Here is a 15,190-nt window from a genome sequence, read left to right on the forward strand (position 1 = left end):
CATAAGCACTGAAGAAAAGAAGACTATCCACTTTACTGATGTTTATGTGCATTCTTGTATATAACAAGACCATTTGGGAAATATTACCAAATAATTAATAAATTCAAACAAAAAGTTTTTTTTTTTTTTTTTTTTTTTTTTTTTTAAATCTGCGTGATTGTGATTTAAACATTTGCCACCCTGGATTATTACTTTCTCATATGGATATTGATAAACCTTTGATAAAATGTTAAAATTTGATGGATGCATTTTACTTTTGTTTTCTCTCTTCTTTGCTGGTCTTTAACCAAACCTCCTATAAACACTCATCCTCTAAGATAAATATTCAGAATCCAACCTTACTTCTTTGAAAAGATTTAGTCTGATAACTGCACATCTGTCTTATCAGGTCAATGATCAATCATTAAAACAGCGTAAAGACTGTCGTGTTATTACAAGTATTCATAATTATTTGCTGTAATTCTTCTTCAGTTGTGTGCAATTTAGCTCATTTTATCACAGTACCATAGCTAAAGTAATTACCGGACATCTTGTGTTTTGTAAAATGTCTCTGTGTATAATTTTAAACCAGTCCATATTGCATCCTTTTGAAGTATAAATTCATTGAAAAGTCCTGCTGGACTGTATTGGAAACTTGCATGAAACACACAGACAGTAATTGTAAATATAACCGGGGGTTATGAAGTGAGAGGCATGAAAGGTCAAGCATAAAGTCATCAGTGTACCACACAGAGAGTCTGTTTGGACTCTCCCAAACTCAATTGTTACGGTAGGTTTTGCTGCAAAAAACTGAATCCTACATGTTTTACAGACTCATTTATTTTTACCCAGAAACACATGAGAATCAATCAAGGCCTTGGAACACGGGACTTCCAAATATGATTCTATGATCTGATCAAGACGAAAGTAAACACTTTTAAGAGCCTTCTGAGCATGTTTGACTTGCCAAAATTGATGTGCTCCCTGTTTGATTGTATTATACTAATAGAGCTCTTTTGGAGGATGTAATTAAGTGAAGTTTATAGTCTTAGATTAAAGCATCCTCTAGATCACAGGCAATGTTAATGGAGTGATGCATTTTCACTGGAAACCAGATGACAGCACATCACAACAGAGCAAAACATCCCTTGGTACAGTAATGGGTATGGCTTTACTCTTACCATGCAAAAAGAAAAGCATCTTCATAATGAATTACTCTCAAATACAGAACTGGAAAAGTGGCCAGCAGCAAAAAAAAGAGAATTTCCTCAGTTCTTAATCATAATCCCAGCGAGGACAACTCTTAGTGTAACTCTAAGTAGTGCTTATGACTTTTAAATCTCCAGACAAAAATAGAGAACAAGCATGTGAGTTTACATTATGTCTTGTAAATATTTTTTGCACTTTTTGTACAATAACTGGTCATTTTTTTCCCCGTGTCATTACTCATCTCAAGGATTTTTATGCTAACTTCCCTCTGAGAGTGCTCAGGCACTTTCCTAAAAGTTTGAACATTTTGTGCTCTTTGTCCATTGAGAACAGAAAGACATCATGCTTTGAAGCTGACATTCCGATGGCAGAAACCTATCCAGTAATCGGAATAGACTCATGAACAAAGTAACAGGTTTTATTAAAGAAATCAATATCCAATAATTAATTAATCAACAACCACTGAGCATGACCTTTGATACCTACTCATTTATCCACCAATAACTCCTGGAATTTTCCCCTGACTGGGATTTGCGACTGCAATGGTGATGTCAGCTTTGATGTTCAGGATATACAAACACCAAGTACGATATTTTATAACATACTAAATTAAAGCAATATTTAATGCACATTCAAAGATCAAAGAGTGCCAGTGGTTTAAGAGCCAGTCAGGAGAATATAACACCTGCACAACAGGAACAGGACAAGAGTCGGTTCATGCTTTTTTTCGAAGTTCAACATAAACAAAATCCCGATTATTGGTGGAGCTGCTTTAAAGCACCACCCCTCAAATCAAAACGAATCTATTATCTCTGTTTTAAATCCCCACTGGCAAATTAAATGTGATGCAAAATTTAAACGACATAAAGTCATAATGAACAATCTCCAAGACTGAATGATGGAAGTGAAACATTTAACTTTCATGATAAATATATTATTATGATTTGATGAGAGCAACACATCTATAGGAACATGGTGCAGCTGATGATTTTAATCAGCAGCAGGTAGTAACGTGATTAAAGGGACAGTTAATGGAAAATGCTTGTTTCTGAATAGAAGAACTTAAAAAAAAAATTGCTATATGAAGAACTAAAGGTGTGATGTCATCTAGAGTAAAGCATGATGTCACACATATTGATCTCCAGGCCGGTGTTTACTAGACGGCCTGGTTATACTTTCATGTGAATCGACACCTCCTCTTGCAGCTCCCAACCCCTTCGAGTTACAATGCTGATTCTGGTCAGGTATCATTCCTGCTGGATTCCAGCCCTACATTTGACACTGTAGATCACAAAATCCTGTTGCACAGGCTGGAAAACTGGGTTGGTCTTCCTGAAGCAGTCCTTAACTGGTTCAGGTTCTATTAAAAGGGCAGAGTTATTTTGTTACAATCGGAAGCTGGGAATCTGAGTCGCCATGACCTGTGGAGTTCCTCAGGGGTCAGTCATTGGACCTCTTCTGTTTAACTTCTATATGCTCCCTTTGGGTCAAATAATACAGAACTTTAACATCAATTTTCACAGTTATGCAGATGATATGTGCCTTTATGTGTCTTTGTCACCAGACGACTGCAGTCCTGTTTGAAGCAAATAAACATCTGGATGAAAGAGAATTTTCTCCCATTAAACAAAGACAAAACTGAGATTATTATGTTTGGTAGCAAAGAGGGTCAGCATTGGTAAACACCCGGAGACTCTGGCACTCAAAACCACAGACCAAAACCTTGGAGTGTTGACAGATTGGCTTCCAGACAGTCACAGGATAGATTTTAAAACCCGGCTGATTGTTTACAAATACCAGAACAGTTTAGGTCCAGAATACATCTGGGATATGTTCAAAGAATATAAACCAAGCAGAGCTCTAAGATCCAGAGACTCAAGTCAAATAGTCCAGACCAGAGTCCAGACTAAACATGGAGAAGCAGCATTTAGCTTTTATGATGCAAACAAGTGGAACAAACAGCCAGTGGAGATTAAATTTTTACCAAATGCAGACAATTTTAAATCCAGGTTAAACACATTTCTTTTCTCATGCGCCTATACATGAAACCTACACAGTAATGTTTCACTTATCTTGCTTTAATCACTTTAATTTAATTTATGATTTTATTGTGATTTTTACTATATGTTGCTGCTTCTTAGGTTTTCTTTAAACCATCTGTAATGCTTTTAATGTTGTATGTAAAGGACCTTGAATTGTCTTATACATGAAATGCTGTATAAATAAACTTGCCTCACCTTGCCAGAAGAAAGGAACAGAACCAGAATAACACTTGCCTTGTAATTCCAAATTGGAGAGCACTTTGAGAACTAAAGGGGCTGCAGTCTGACTCGAAGCTAGCACTTCTTCTCCTTTAAGTAACTATATAAACAATATAAGTTATTCCGATATGTTCCACAAAGTGGTGATAAGCACATTTGTTTGCAGATGAGGCAAGTGGGAGAAAGAGGTAGAGAGAGTTGTGCTCATGGCACACATTGTTTAGGCCTACAGGCAGTGCTTAATGGCAAACCTTGTGGTGAAATGACTTTGCTTTGTGCTCCTTTAAGCATTTAAAAAATGAGCATCTTTGAGAGGCAGAGTTTAGAAGTACAGATGGTCAGAAGTTCTGCAACATACACAAAAAAGAAGACAAAACAAACAAATAAAAAATAAACTTGCATTATTAAGTCATGTTGCTACTCCAAAAAACAGTTCATCAATCTTTTACTGTGTTGTAACACCATGAGGAGATCATTGGAATTGGGAGACATCTCTGTACACAAGAGAAAAGCAGACAATCTGTTGTATTTACCCAGAATACTTGGCCCCTTAGATTTCCTCCTTTAAAGAGAGGCTGTATAGCAATTGATCAGGAACACATACAGATATGTTTGTTAGTGATAACAGTTCACTCTGCCATCCAAACCTGCAGGTAACTTCTCTAGTACGCAAAGAAGAACTGATATGTGAACATAACCAAGAAACATTTCTCTGGGCCAAAGCTAATTTTAAAACACAGTAAAGCAAAGTGGAAAAACTGTTCTGTGGTAAGTCTAATTGAAATTTGATAACCTTTTTTGAAATCATGAACTCAAGGAGTGAGACCGCCGTACTTATCAGGGCTCAGTTAAAAAAACTGAATCTCATCTGTTTCACATCTGGAATAGGAACATTATAGCTGAAAGCACATTCTGGTTTAAGAGTAAAATATGCTTCCATGCAGCATAAATCTGTTTAAGAAATGTCTCGCATATCTCAGCACAACAACGTTACACCTGACGCTGCATCTGTTACAGTTCATTTGGGATGGGGTCTTATTTACACTCTTTGATCGCACTTTACAACAGACATGGGCAGTTTCAGCAAAGCCAACGTAAATATCCCAAAAACAGTCTCAGTCTGGGTGTTGACAGTGTAGACAAAGGAAACAGAGTATATTTATTCATGCATTTGACAACTGATCTCTTGAGCCTATACAGAACTTCATTAGCTACAATCGACTCATGTTTGCTTTTAATGAAAATCCAGACTAAATGCGTGACAGGCCGATCTCAGTGATGCTGTCATCTCCATTTCAAGGAAACTAAACTTTCGAGCAGCACAACATGGATCTCACATATGTTGGGGCCACCCACTAAATGCTGAACAGCAACTCTTCAATATTAACTTTTCCAGTCAAGCAAATCAGCCCTGAAATAGAGTAACGTTATATATCTGCAAATAAATTAAACTTTGGTGGCAGATTTATAAATATGAAGCAGACTTCCCGGTTCTTTATAACAGCCACCCATTAATCAAACACGATGTGATTTTAGTTGACTTTGCTAGATGCTATGAATGAAATATTTCGAGTTTTTCGAAAACAGGCATGCGTTTGACTCGTGCTGTTATCTCACTTTTAATAAGACTTCCTCCAGATAGCGCATGGGAGAGGGGGGGGTGGGGGGGTGGAGGCAGGGCCTCTAGCTGAGCAGGCAGCTGCTTCACATCTGGAACTTAATATAAACATCATGGCCAATAAAATCATTCCATTTCCTTAATTACTATTCCTGTCATTTCCGCACTAAATGAAAAGTTATTAATTCAGGGCCAACACAAACATGGTTCTCCAATACGAGGAGCTGCTCCTGAAGCGTCGCCACCCTGACTACAGGCTGCTGTCACTGGACTGGAACCACAAGCTCCTGCCTCTCTCTGCCAGTGTGTGTTGCGAACAGAGGCCAGGACACTGTAGACATGATCAGAACACAAGATGCCATCTTGTTTTCCATCTTTCCCAAATGTCCCAACTGGTGCCAGCATAATAATGACAAGAAAAAAACATTACAGTTTTATCTTTCCTCCACTCCTCCTCCCTGCTAACCCCCCCATTTTAAAGCTATTTCCCTATGTTTGTGTTTGATACATGTATTTAGATCTGTTGGATTATTCTTAACTCCTCCTGCACCCATCCTCTCCTGTGTCCATGTTTTATAACAACTTTGTTAAAATCGCCCAAAGGGTTCTGGTAAGACTGTTCAGAGGGGATACTTCTGTGTATACTTACTCCAGCAATACATATTGGAAGAAAGCAATCTCCCAGGGTCATATGTCATCATGCAAATGTTTATTTGAGGCCTTCCTCAGAACATATTATCAGCGTTCATTAGCGATTGAAGGCTTTCCATTGATTTGAGAGCTTCTGGCGCCTCTAGACATGCAGTAAAACCAAAAAGCATGCATGAATGGAGTGAATAGGGAGCTTATTGGATGATAGTCGTAACATTTAACGCACCTTTGTATCAGCACAAACGTTGCTGTATGTGTCTTCATACCGTGCTGGACTCATCAGTTACCATCTTTCCCTGAAGGCAAAATAATGCTATTATAATGCATATTGTGACGCACATGGTTTAACATGGTTTTCAGCCGCTTTGGATCCAAATGAAGCCGCTCACAGGCCAAGATAGGGGGAAGATCTGGTGACACACATATACTTACAAAAAAGATGCATGCAGGCACTCAGATACCACCAGTTTTGTAGTCAATGCTTTTGCTCCACCACACACAATTAAAGTTCCAATTAAAGGCCATTATGGGTTTTCCACTAGCAGCAACCGCAGGGAGAACAGCTCCCCGACCCGTACATTGCGGGCGCACAGATGTCTCCTGTGTTGTCATCCAAAGGAACTCAGACTGATCCACAAACTTTATGATCATAATTACTGATCAAAATTAAAGTGCAACAACAATATAAACTCTGAGGACAGCAATAAAAAAAAAAGGAAAAAGTTTGAGTGATTCCGGTAAGCCGGGCCAAGTGGAGCCGTAGGAGGGGAAGTGTTTGTAAGATGCTCATTCTGAGGATTTACTGAAGCAAAGACGAGCCTTGGCTGAAGCTGCTTTCTCAAACTGCTCCCCTTTAACACAAGAGGGAGCCATTTTCTTGCTATATAATGAGAATTTGAGTGATAATATTAAATAAAAAGTCCACATTTTCATGCCTGTTCTCTTTGAAACTACTTGACCCCCATTTCCCACAGCCACAATCACCAGCAGATTTGAGTTCTCACCCCAGATGAAAGCAGTGGGCCCAATATATCTATTGTGAAGCATCCATTCACCACCATACCCACACACAAGTTCAACACAAGTGTCTTCCCTTGAGCAGGGCCCAAAAGTGTCATGGGTTTCCGCTTCTGAGTTCCCATCCTCTTACCCAGTGACCTTAATGAGAGAGTAAAGCTCTCATCTGGCCAAACAATACGCTGTTGTATACGGCTGTGATAAGAGGTGGCCGCTCAACAGCCTCTGGACATGCAGCTGTGTAGGCGAACAGTCTTCTCTATTTGTCCCTGGAATGAGATGCGAAATCAGTTGCCAGATAAAATAACTTCACATGGAATCTCACACGTGTCAAAATGCATGAGGCTGTGCAAACGCACAGGAACGCACAGAAAAAAGTGAATCCCATTCCCACCAAGTTTTGCTCTCTGAGAACTAACAATCTATTTAAACTGCAGTGGCTCCTTTCATCTCGGGTTGATGAAAGGCACTGATGATCTAATTTCAAATCTGATGAAGAACAAATCAGTGCCAAATAACTAAAACAAGTGTTAACAACAACAGCACTGTGAACCGCTAAGTGATAAATGAACCCTTTCTTCATGAACAATATGGCTTATTCTCTGAACTATTTAGGGATTAAAGAGGCATTTTACATTCATGAACAAACTTATTTTGTGAGGCAGAAAACTTTAATTAAGTCAATTGCGGCGTGGAGAGTATTTTCCCCTGGGAATAACGGAAAACAAGGATTTTTGGAATGAGAAAATGTAATATTTTATGAAAGAAATAAATCCTGTAACTAACCAGAACAAAGCTCATCACATGGTCAATTTTGTAACAGTTTTAGAGCTTTGAAGCACATGTAAGGAAATATGTACTGAATATGTTAAATTCTATAGACACAGAACAGCTGTGCAAATTCAAGGACTATGATCCAGATCATTTAGCCATGAAAAAGCCCATAATAGACCAATAAATCACAATTACAATAAGTGCATTGCCATACTGGTCTCGTGTCTGAAAGACATGGAGGTATATTGGAAATGGAACAAAAAAAAAAAAAGTCAACAATTGCATCAAATTTGTTAAAAACCAACTGTTTTGAGAAAAAGTACGTATTCTTGCTGGTGCTACCTTATGCTAAGTAATTACAGTAAGTTCTGCAACAATTTAATGTACAGTAATACATTATGACTGACTATATTTGTTACTTTTGTTTGTGTAAATAAATAAACAAACAAGTACGCATTGGCAATCAGATCACAACAACAATCATCATACGGCTGTTTTCTAATGTGAATCTGTTTGGATGCACGTTTGTGCATTTTGTGGTTCGAGTGGACACTGAAACAGGCAGTTTCAGTGGCAGGCGTCATCACGGTGGCCCCAAAAAACGATGAAAAAGAAAATACAAGATCTTATGAAATGTGACAGATCAGAACATCCATTTTCTGCTCATCATTGAGTTCCTTTATTTTTAAACAAAGGTTGTGTTAAATTTATTGTTGTGTGTTGTGGGTGCAGCAGGGCTAACCCATTAGCTTTGGACTTCAGGGTTCTTTTGTACTCAACACATGCTCTTCAGGAAGCAAAAGTCCAGAAACCAGTTATTCTTTTGGTCGTTTTAATGATAAAAAAAAAACAAAACCAAAAACTGCACAAAGAAACTTGGATCCAGACCTTTCTGCAAACAAAATTAAAAGCAGTGTAGGTCAAAAGACTGTGTTGCTCCAAGATCCAGTGGCTTCTGATCTTTTCTTTTTGTTTATTATAGACCGAGTCTAACAGCCAATCAAAATTTAGATACCTGCACATCACCAGTCATTTTCTTGCAACACAGAACTTCAACATTTAAACATAAAATATCACAAAGCTATGATAACTGAAGATTAAATAAAAATAAAGAAAAATGGCTACAACGTGTTATTAGCTGAATTGTAGATTTTTCTAAAATGTTTTGCATTTGTGATTTTGGTATTGGTTGTTTTCTTAAATGTTTTCAACTTTCCTGCCATTCTTTTTCAATTCAGTTCAGTCAAGCTTTATTTGTCCAGCACCAATTTGCAACAAAGTTATCAGAAGGCAATCCAAAACCAGTGTAGTCCCATTAAAATGTTACTGAAATGATTCCGTTACATGGTCCATTTTAGTTTGATCCACAAAAATTATGTTCATATAAGCCAATACTATAGAAAATAATTAATTAGGTAAGAAAAGAAATGGTTTGAATCAAATCAATAATTCAGTCTCACATTCTGAGTATGAATGGGGCAATGGGCGACAGTGAAAAGAAAAAAAAAACATTAAGGAGAAACCTCAAGTAGAACCAAGCTTAGGAAGGTGGACTATCTGCCTCAAATGGTTGTGGTGGAGAAGATAAGACAGAGGACTTAACTATACCAGTGGCATAACTCACAGCTGTGACCTCTGCTGACAAAAAGAGAAGCACAAGTTAATAATAACAAGAATATAGCATATTTATACCTGGCAAATAAGGAGCAAAGAGAGAGAAATGGAGGGAAGCACAAAGTGCATCATGCCAGTTCACTGACACAAAAACACCCTGGTAAATAAAAAAAAACCCCAAAAACAAATAGTATTTATAAACTTGTGAAGATTTGTGAAGGCGTAGTTGTGTAGGAAGGTGAGGTGGAGGAGAAAATAAACTGAACTTGTGGGCAGATTAAACAACAGCAGAGGTCAGTGCAGAACTCAGCATGAAGTGATGAATCATGATTTGAAGCAGAAGAGGAGGAAAGAGATGAGTACAGAGCCGTGGCACACAACCAAACCATGACAACCAAACACAATTAATGACAAAAGCAATTGCTGCTGTTAGAAAATGTGAAAAAAACACATTCTTAGAGTGTAAAAATTTCCAGTGCGGTATTGGCACGTTTGGGTCCTTCCACTTAAAACGGGACTGCGGGTAACTTGCTGTCATTAAAACCAGACGCACATTTGGGAGCGCTGAACATGAGAAGGAAAACAATGACAGATAGTCCTCATTCAATGAACTGTCTCAGTCAGACGAGCTGCCGTGATGCTGGGTATGTGTGTGAATGAATGAGGTGTTTCCCCTAATGTATGCTATAATCTGACCCTTACAGGAGGAGCGTTGGGGGGAGTACTGTGGAAAATACTGGAGGTCCGTTTTTAAATCTTTTACATGCAGGGGAAAATCATACGAATGTGTCCACCAAAAGCAAACAGAGACACAGAAATCCAGAGGGTAAAAAAACATGACAGTGGAAATAAGGGAGCAAGCTTGAGTTGTGTGTAAATAGAGTATATAGAAACCAGATATGGGGGCAATCCTAAAGGTAATATGCAGAGAATGAGTTTAGCAGAGTCCATTAAAGGCAAAAGCCTCGAAGGGAACGCTTCTAAGCAGACATGGGACTCTGATGGAGATAGCCAAGACACTTTACTCCAGGTTAGCCTCTCACTCTGAGTAATGGACCAGGGTGTTTTCAGACTCCCATGGCCCCTCCGTGAGCCCCGTTGAGCCCCTGTGATGAAGTTAGAGAGGGGCAGGAGTGCTACAGCACACACAGAATGAGGCGTGCTCGTCTCCAGTTGCCGCCGAATGCAATTTTAGATCGGATTGCAGCGGAAGCACAACTGACAGAAGAGGAATCTATCGAATTCAGCTCAGACATCACAATAATATTGAGTCTTGTTTATAAACACACATTCAGGATGCTGCGGGAGTATCATTTGTTTGAGATTTCAGTGCTCTGAGAGCAAAGCCTGATTGAAACAGGTGTGAAATGGCACCGTCAGCTGCTGCGGATTTATATTTGGCTGCCAAAAAAAATAAATAAAAATAAAGCTTTATTAGCCAAGTATGTGTGCTCATTCATCATTAGACATCAAAATCTAGCAGAAAAAGGACAAATGTTATGTAATTATGCCACCAGTGGGTATGAATTCATCCTCACCTGATAAAAGAGACACATTGTCCTTTTCCTCTTATCATTCATTGTGCCCTCATTCCCTTTGCTCGTTGCTAACTGATTCTTGGCCTCTATCTCCATAGCGACGCCATTGCTATTATAATGCCATCATTCTTGCCTGCCAAGCCATAGAGAATGATGTCACTTCCACTCTTGGTCATGGTGGTTTGGGTTTGGCCACTGGTGCATGTGGCAATTTGTGCACTACTAAGAAGGCCTGAAGCTTCCAGCTTGGCAATCAGCCATTACCTCTACAGACTCACCCAGTTTTATTGATGCAGCTTTTGACTATGCCCTTATTCCCACTCGATCACTGTAATACTGCCATGTTAAATATCAAACCCAACTCTCCACCCCACCGTCTTCTTTTCTCGTCACGCTGTGCATCGTCTCCTCTCCCAGCATTTAGTCGGCGGCTTTGTAGTCGTGTTGTGAGGCGGAAAGGAGCTGGGCAGGGCCAGGCGCAGGCCCAGAAAGGGTTTCATGTATGACTTCTGGAGAGGATACACAGAACAGGCGATGAGAGAATGTGGAAATGTACACATGGCGAGGTGCCCGCTGAGCCCAGCCCACTCTGCCTTGAGTTTAGCAGCAGCCTTTCTTCCAATGCCAGGTGGGAGGGGGGATTAGAGAGGGCACTGTAAAGGCGGGTAAGAGGACACAGGGTTTGGATCAAAGAGACAAGAAGAAGCGGAGAGTGGCAGTAGTTGTATGAGGAGCCGGAGGAGTGGTGAACCACATTCATGTTTTAAATCGTTCATTCAAATGTTGCATAAATCCCCCTTGCATGAAAGGTGAGGCTATTTAAAGCATCTATTAAAAATGCAAAATGTCGTAGTTTGTTTTTATTATTGTTATATAATTTGTAAAATTGCACAAACCATGCAGCTGAGGGTAGATTTTTCGTGCTTCATTATAAAATGAAAGATTTTAAAATGTGAGTTTTGGTTTTAGTTTTTTACTGGATGTGTACTTGCAAAACATATTTCATAACATCCACCACTTTTAGCACAACTGATCCCTGTAATTTGTCAGTCAACAGCATCACTATCCAAACTCTGATTCTGCATCTGAGGCTGGGAGTTTCACATACATACTTGCAATGTGACTAAGAGCAGGGGCAGATGCTTTGTTATCCCCATAGTGTCTCATTATCGCAGCCCTTCCAGCTCCGGCATGTGGGTTCTCAGTGGAGAGCCCCAGCCCAGAGTGTGGCGGTGAGGATGGGACAAGCCAACCACCACTCACAGGCTCTGGTCGGATGAGGAGGGAAGAGGACGACACTCATCATTTGGAGGTTTGGGTCTGATTGCTTCCCCTGGTGAGGGACTTAACTGTCCCCACTGGGAATGTGGTCCCTTTTACACCCACGCTTGAAGAAAGAGGATAAGCAAGGAGTAAAAGTACACAAATAAAGCAAGAACTACAGCCACGAAGAGCGAAGCTGACTTTGCAAAACAGGGTCAATAAGTCAACAAACAAGACCAGCAGGGGTAAAATCTGTTTGTAGTGAAAATAGACATGATGGAGATTCATTCATTCATTCTTGCTTTTTTTTTATTCAGACACAAATTTTCTTTTCTTTTTTTATTTTTTAACAACACTCATGTCTACTATGAAATACACGCAAAATTACAAAATAGTAAAATTATTGATAAGTAGGAAAAAAGCTAATTAACTTTTTGGTTTTGTCATGTTTTGCAGACACATTTAGGCAGCTTGGCTATTGATCTTTAGGAAAACTGACTGCCATAAACCTAATAGTTAACTTTTAAGTGTCGTGTTGCCAAGAAGGGTTGATCTTGGTGTGCAGTGAAGTCATTGTATTTTATAAAAGACTATTTCAAAACCTCAAAATAATCAAACAGTTTAATTTTAGGGTGAAATTAAACAAATAAAATCACAAATAAACAAAAGAAATGCTAAAATGTATAAATAAGTAAAATGCAAAACTGAAAGCAAAGATTAAAACCAAAATAACTAAGAAATTTAATTACTTAAGTAATTTAATTTCACAAAATAACACACTTCAGTTAATAGGGATGATGGTGAATTGGACAAAATAGAGTCTTTGATTCTGATTTTAAAAGAACGATTTAGCAATCACGAGTATTTCTTGCTTTATACGAGACAATTACTCCAGTACAGCAGGTGGCAGCGCGCACCTCAGTGCTGGTATTGAAAAAAGAAAAAAACTAGGGAAAAAAAACCCCAAAACTTGTATACATGTGGACTAGGCCTCAGAGTCAAATGGATCTTAATGAGGTAATTTGGTGGAAATTATGTTCTTTCCTAACAGGCATGTGAATGTAAGTCATTGATCAGAACCAGACACTGCTCAGTTGATTCCTGACTTTACCTCTGAAATCCAACCACGTTTGAAAGCCGACCATGTTTCATTGAGGAATCCATGGGTAGGAATACACAATCAATGTAATTTTTGTCTTGTTTCTGCTTGCCTAACCCCTCATTTACAGTTGAATGCAGTCGCTTTATTGGCTCAGACGTTCCTGTTCTAAAACTAATCATTTCAATTTCCTTGTATCTTATTTCATTCATTTACTTTAATCACGGTCTATGGGAGGCGCCAATGATTCCCCATGAGTAGCGTCTGCGAAAAAGAGCCGAACTTTAGAGCGGACTGTTTGCAGCCTCCACTGGGGAAGAGACATCCATACTGTATTTAATGAATGAGCTGGAGTTCAAGCACTTAGAGCTCATCTTAGAGGAGCAGGAGGTCCTTTTGATCTTTGAATTCAGCAAATGAAGTCAAAGGGACAGACGGAGACAAATCACCTGCGGTTTGAGGAAATTCCATCGGAACGGACTGGCTGTCCGTACAGATAGGGGGTGAAAAAGGTTTGATCTTTGTTTGATCGCTGCTGCTTTAGATTACGTATCTCCTTATTTCTGCAAGTGTGTGGGGGTGAAAAGAAAGGAAGATTAGCTTGAGTTTCCCTGAAGATTAATGGTGCGAAATCTTTCAAACTGGAGGGGAAGGTAGGGGGGGAGAATGGTGCTACAACAGTGCAAGCATGAAGCAAGCAGCATGTAGATGGCTGTGATCGCTGAACTGCCTGGCACTGTGGTAGTCTCTGGCCAGCGAAGAATTATGGCTTTCGTCTGCTCCATTAATTAACAGCCATTCAGACAGGAAACCAGAGCCAGCACTCCAGTCCACTTTTATGTCTCATCCCATTTGCTTGCAGAAACCTCATTTTTCATTATTTATTGTATCACTTCCAGACTGAAGATCATTGATACTGTGAAAATGAAGGGGGCTGGGGGGGCAAAAATCTGTCTGGATGAAGTTTATAATAGTTTGCCGATGAAATATTGGCATGTGCTATGTGTTGTTAGTGAAAGCCTCAGTGGGCTGTCACTGTGTGACATTAAAAAGGCTGGCTTGTACAGCCACACGTCCAGGCGTAACAGTAATGAACCCCAGGGACAGGGGAGGGGGCCACAAAGTGGACACAAATGTTTTATGATCTGGCAGTGCCACGGACAAAGCAAATAATCGCCAGACACAGTGGAGCAGGTAGTTTCACTTAACCTCTGCTCAGTGCTGAGCGCCAACTTAACTGGAAGCACATGGGTGCTGAGCGTATTAGATAGGCAGAGAGACAGAGGGAGACGGATCCCCCCCCTCCACTCTTTGTTGACCAACCAGGTATATATCCTTAAAGGTGCAACAAGCTCAACAACACTACCACCGTTGCAAACCTTTTGCTGGTCTATGCAATCCTACTGCTGGGAGTTACTCAAGTTACCAAAGCCACACAGAAAGTGGTAAAAGACACAAAAGGGTTTAGGAAGTCACAACCCTGGTTGATGTACCTGCATCGTCAGATAGAAGAGAGAGCATACATCTCACGGACTGTGGTCTGCTGTTTCCTGGATGTCTGTGGCCTGTGGCTTTGTCTACCTCCCATTAGCGTGTTTGGTGTTGTTCACATGAAGACTGGCCCTCCGGTAAATGCTGCTTATCGGTTGGCCATTCATGAGGGCACTGCAGCCACAGATACCCCCGAGAGAGTGTAGAATGGATGATGTGTGCAAGTGAAAGAAAGCGTGCATCTATTTAGGTATGCATTGAAGGACACATGGACAGATTGTTGTGGAAAAGTCTCAGGCCAACCCTAATATCTGTTCATATCTCCCAGAAAATGTTAAATTCACTGATATGCATGCAAACATTAATGTTAACGCAGTAAATGAGGTAAAAAAACAAACAAAACTCAGTTATAATTGTAAACCACTTTAAAATCTTACAATTAAGTTTGGCTCTGTGGAAGTAAAATGCAAAGCAATGGAGTGTAGTGGGGGGGTCATACGTTGAGGGTCAGGCTCACCACTGACAATCCATCTCACAAGTGTGGAGCTGTCCATGTTAACTTCTTCTCTGGTCTTGAAATGCTCCTATCAGGTTCCCCCATGTGGTTCCACTTAGACCGCCAGGGGCTCCAGCTACAGTCTGCAGACATTCGCTATAGGCCACGCGACGGCAAGGC

Source organism: Telmatherina bonti (assembly GCF_933228915.1).
Source record: "Telmatherina bonti genome assembly, chromosome: 22".
Classification (NCBI taxonomy): Eukaryota; Metazoa; Chordata; class Actinopteri; order Atheriniformes; family Telmatherinidae; genus Telmatherina; species Telmatherina bonti.